This window comes from Triticum dicoccoides, chromosome 4B, assembly GCF_002162155.2.
Source record: "Triticum dicoccoides isolate Atlit2015 ecotype Zavitan chromosome 4B, WEW_v2.0, whole genome shotgun sequence".
NCBI lineage: Eukaryota > Viridiplantae > Streptophyta > Magnoliopsida > Poales > Poaceae > Triticum > Triticum dicoccoides.
In genome coordinates, this window is record NC_041387.1 from 9845466 (window position 1) to 9851179 (window position 5714).

A 5714-nucleotide genomic window follows, 5' to 3' on the forward strand; every position below is an offset into this window, starting at 1 on the left:
AACACAGCTTGTCATGCATCCAATCGGCTCTATCTCCGCAAAGGCTTGAACAAGACTCTGTATGAGATACTCACCGGGAACAAGCCCAATCTCAAGTACTTCTGGGTGTTCGGGTGTAAGTGTTTCATTCTCAAGAAAGGTGTCCGTTTGTCTAAATTTGAAGCTAGAGCTCATGAGGGCATATTTGTTGGTTATGCTACAAACTCTCATGCTTACCGTGTTCTCAACAAGTCCAACGGACTCATTGAGGAGACGTGTAACATAGAGTTTGATGAAAATAACGGCTCCCAAGTGGAGCAAAGTGGTACTTGTGATATAGGTGATGAAATTCCTCCCCAAGCCATAAGAAGAATGGGTATTGGTCATATCCTACCCATTGAGGAACCCCTTGTGGCCGAAGGATAAGGACAATGCTCCACTCAAGTGGAGCCATCACCTCCCCAAGACCCACACGCTTCCGACGAACAAAGTGAAGGCCCTCACCTTTATGAACAAGACCAAGGGCAAGATCAACCTCAAGATGGAGGTGAACCTATAAATGATGCCCAAGGTCAAGTTCTCCCCCTCGAGCAAGTTCAAGATCATGAGCAAGCTCAATACCGCGCTCAAGATGATCAAGTTAACCTTCCTCCTTCCACACCCGAGGAAGAATTAGAGCGTCGTGCCGCAAAGATTGCTTTCAAACTCACCACCCAAGGCCATCTCATGGAAAACGTGGTTGGAAGTCTAAGAAAGGGGGTAAGCACTCGTAGACAATTAGCTAACTATTGTGAACATCATGCGTTTGTCTCTTGTGTTGAACCCCAAAAGGTCTATGAGGCGCTCGAAGACTCGGATTGGCTCAATGCCATGCATGAAGAACTAAACAACTTTGAGTACAACAAGGTGTGGAGATTGGTGCCAAGACCTTCGGGGAACCACAACGTCATTGGAACAAAGTGGATCTTCAAGAACAAGCAAGATGCTCATGGGAACATCATTCGCAACAAGGCAAGATTGGTAGCACAAGGCTACTCCCAAGTCGAGGGCATCGACTACGGTGAAACCTTTGCTCCCGTTGCTCGCCTTGAATCCATTCGTTTGTTGATTGCTTATGCTTCCCATCACAACTTTAAGTTGCAACAAATGGATGTGAAAAGTGCTTTTCTTAATGGTCCCATTAATGAGTTGGTTTATGTCAAGCAACCCCCCGGGTTCGAGGACCCCTACTTCCCGGATCATGTGTATCAACTCGATAAGGCACTCTATGGCCTTAAACAAGCCCCACGTGCATGGTATGACCACCTTACCGAGTTGCTACAAGATCGTGGATTTGAAGTAGGACAAATCGATCCCACTCTTTTTACTAAGAAGGTCAAAGGGGAGTTGTTTGTATGCCAACTATATGTTGATGATATTATCTTTGGTTCTCCTAACAAAGCTTTCAATGAGGAATTTGCCGCTCTCATGACCTCCAAGTTCAAGATGTCTTCGATGGGAGAGTTGAAGTTCTTCCTTGGTTTTGATATCAAACAAAGAAGAGAAGGTACCTTCATCAACCAAGCCAAATACACTCAAGACATGCTCAAGAGATTCAAGTTAAGTGATGTCAAGCCGGCTTCTACTCGAATGCCCACCAAGTGCCAACTTGACATTGATCCCAATGGTAAAGCGGTGGATCAAAAGGTATATCGCTCCATGATTGGCTCCCTGCTTTACCTTTGTGCATCTAGACCAGATATCATGTTGAGTGTGGGGATGTGTGCACGGTTTCAAGCTGCACCGAAGGAAAGTCACTATGTGGCGGTCAAGCGAATCTTTCGATATTTGGCTCATACCCCAAACTTTGGCTTATGGTACCCAAGAGGGGCAAACTTCAAGCTTGAAGGGTTTACAGATTCCGATTGGGCAGGAGACAAAGTGGATAGGAAGTCCACTTCCGGAGGGTGCCAGTTTCTTGGGTGCTCTTTGGTGAGTTGGTCTTCCAAAAAGCAAAGTTGTGTGTCTCTCTCGTCCACAGAAGCAGAATATGTGGCGGCCGGTAGTTGTTGTGCACAACTCTTATGGATGAGGCAAACTTTAAAGGAATACGGTGTCATTTGTGACAAAGTGCCTCTTTGGTGTGACAATGAAAGTGCCATCAAGATTTCTCTCAACCCGGTGCAACACTTCAAGACGAAGCACATTGAGATTCGGTATCACTTCATCCGGGATCACATTAGGCGAGGAGAGATCGAGCTCATGTATGTCAACACTCATGATAACCTTGCAGATATTTTCACGAAGCCCTTGGATGAAGCAAGATTTCGCGAGTTAAGGCATGAGCTAAATATCATTGATTCGAGCAATGTGACTTGAACCCTTGCACACCCCTCCCCATTCAACTTGGTATCTTGCTTAGATGTAGGCATGGACATAGGGGGAGTGTTGTTCTCTCAATGAACTCTCCCTCCCCCATTATGCATAAAACGATCAACTATTTTTTTTGACTGTGAACGATCAACTCTTTCACAATAGCTATTTTTGATGGTACTTGTGCTTCAAAGACGAGTTTTGGTCATGGGCCCAAGGATAATTCTTCGCGGTGCCCTACCAATTGACTCAAACATAGGTGGCTCCGGTCACCGCCCTCTCCTGAGAGAGGCCAGAGCTTGCTCTGTTTCGTGTGGTTGTTTGTGTTTGAGTTGTTTATGGTCTGTTGTGTGTGTGTGTGTTGCTGCGTCGGTCCTCTCGTTCTCTTAGCTTTGCTTTCCGTTTCTTTTTGAGTGTTAGCCGTTGGTCTAGAAGCAGTGTAGTTGCTAAAGCGGTACTACCGCTGGTGGCGAGCGGCACTACCGCTCTCAGCGGTACTACCGCCCTCCAGAGCGGTACTACCGCTCCCAGCGGTACTACCGCCCTCCAGAGCGGTACTCCCGCTGTGAGGCGCGGGCTGGGGGTTATATCGGGGGCAGGGGGAGTTTCTTCTCCCCCATACCCATTCGCCCACCCCTACGCCCTGTTCGTCTCTCTCTCTTCAGCAACCGGTGCCGCGGGAGGGCTCCGGCGGATCTCCCTCTCTGAGGCGTTCCTCTCCGTTTCCTTCGGTGGAATCGATCCCCACCTTGTCCTCTTGCCATGGATGCCGGTATTGGCCCCATTCCCTGTTTCCTTTTGTCTAGATTTCCAATCTAGCGTTCTAGGGGCAATAGCAGTTGCATCTTTAGATTTTTGTCCAGATCTAGGCTTGAGTAGGGTGGAGAATGCTTCTAGACTGTTTGGATTAGTGTTTGGTTGGAGTATTTTTGAATTTGGTAGGACGGTAGTACCGGATCTGACCACGGTAGTAGGAAACTGTTGTTTCCCCGCCTCGAGCGGTACTACCGCTCTCCCAGAGCGGTACTACCGCTGAGAGCAGTACTACCGCTCTCTCCAGAGCGGTACTACCGCCCTCTACCCGGTTCCATCATCCTCCCACTTCTCAGTGATCCTTTTATTCGTGTTTGTGGCTTACGCTCGTTCTTTCTGGGTGTTTTGCGTGTTTGTGTGTGTGGTTCCAGGTGATGAGGTTCCTGAGCATCAGGCTCGTCGTGTCAACCCCGGCCGTGCCTCGTCCAAATGCTACCGCACCACTGAGCCCACTGAGCCTGCCGGAGGATCTTCTAGTGCTCCACCTCCTCCCCAACTGTAGAAGAAGCCTGGGGTCAAGCCAAAGCCAAGCAAAACCGTGCCAGAAATGCCGCCCAAGGAGTTCTGGGCAAGGCGTCGTCGCAACCCGTATGAGGTCGACCAAGATCCCACTTTGGTCAACCGTCCGTTTTGGAAAAGGTTCGAGTTTGCCATCTACTATGATGTTCTCCAAGCCAAGAAGAATCTCTATATCAACGTGCACTCCATCGACACCGAGCATATGGAGAACGATCCTGACTACTTTGGTGAGGCTCTTCAGATGTGCACTCAGCTGAACATTCTCGGGATCATGCAATTCAACAAGGACTATGATGCTGACATTGTGGCCCAATTCTATGTCACGGTTCACCTTGGGACCGATGAGGACAGGACTCTGACTTGGATGACAAATGGCAAGTTGCTGTCAGTCAAGTGGAAAGATTTCATGGAGTTGATTGGGATGGAAGATCTTGGACTTGAGTCTTCTGTCGGCTTTCGCCCCCACCGTCGCGCCAATGCCACTCACAAGTAAGCTCTGTGGCCCTACTGCTCTCTGAGGATCAACCATGAGACGAAGAAGGAGACCTATGAACTGCCTGCCTATCTGGACATTCTCCACCGTATCTTCAGAGAGACTCTTTTCCCTCGCATCGGGAATCTGGACCAGGTTCACTCTTATCTCGTGGACATGCTTCTCTTCTGTCAGCGTGAGAAGGGGCAGAGCACCGGAGAGTCCTTGGATATCTCTCATGTTATGTGGTCTGAGCTAGTTTCTGCTATCTCCGAGCGCAAGTGCCCGATTTATGGTATGTTCATTATGCTGCTCATTGAGAAGGCTTGGGATCGCATCTATCCCAAGGTGGTGCTGGAAATTGGAGAGTTGGTTTATCACAATGTCAAGCGTCTGAGGAAGAAGGATAACTGGGGCACTCAGGCCCCTAGGACTGGAGTTCCTTCATCTGCTGCTGCCATGGAGACTGAGGAGGAGTTTGGGGCTGAGGCTGAGGATGAAGATGATGACTACGTGCCCTCTGAGGCAGAGCCCTCTTGGGCCAAGAAGCTCAAGATCAAGGTGAATAAGTTGTTTTGCATGGAGTCTCACGGTCAGTACATGACTCATGTGGCGGAGAAGAAGGCCCGAGGTTGCCACAAGGAGCTCATGCGTCAGATGGGTGCTATTGTGATTAGTGGTTCTGAGGATCAGCTTACCGAGGAGGAGGAGTGGATTCAGCAGCACTGCCCTTGGACTGATTCTGATGCTCAGCACTTTCCGGCTGACGATGGTCACGCAGATGATCCCTCTGAGATCTGATGGGTGTCCATCATTTGCCTTCACCTGGAGCCGTAGCAGCACTCCCTCTCCTTTTTGGTGTCTCGATGCCAAAGGGGGAGAGAGTTTAGGGATTTGCGTTTTGTGTCTTCCGTCGTTTGTGTTTGTGCTTTCCCTTGTTGCTTTATTTGGTTTGTGTCAGTGAGACCTAAGTTCTGGCTCTGTCAGTAAGACCTAAGCTCGAGTCATATGGTGTGAGACATATGCTACCTTATCTTTCCGCATCATTATCTATGTCTATCTAGCTTATGAGTTCCATGCTTATCCTGTTATATTTATGTTACTCTCATATCTTGCTTAGGTAGTTGGTCTCTAAAATGTAGGGGGAGCATTGCTCCTGGCATCTATGCCGTGCAGTCCAAAGCACTTTTCTAGGTAGCACACATCCAGGGGGAGCCCTTCGACATTTTAGGACGGTTGTGATTTTGCGCTTATCCTATATCTAGCATATTGTGCAAATCCCATATTGTTATCAATCCACCAAAAAGGGGGAGATTGTAAGGGCATATTTATTCCCAATATGTTTTGGTGATTGATGACAATGCTTGTGCGGACTAATCGTGTGCGTTTAGTTCTTTCAGAGATTCATCCATTGGCACGAGATGATTTCCTCCCCTCGGTGTTGTAAGTCAAGACGGTGTAGCTCCTTCGTTTTGTTGTTGGTGGACTAGTTTCGTAGAAGTCACCGTACTATCAAGAGGGGATCCGTTTAGGTAAGCCTTGGGTGGAATCTCACGTACACATCCTTATCACACCCGTC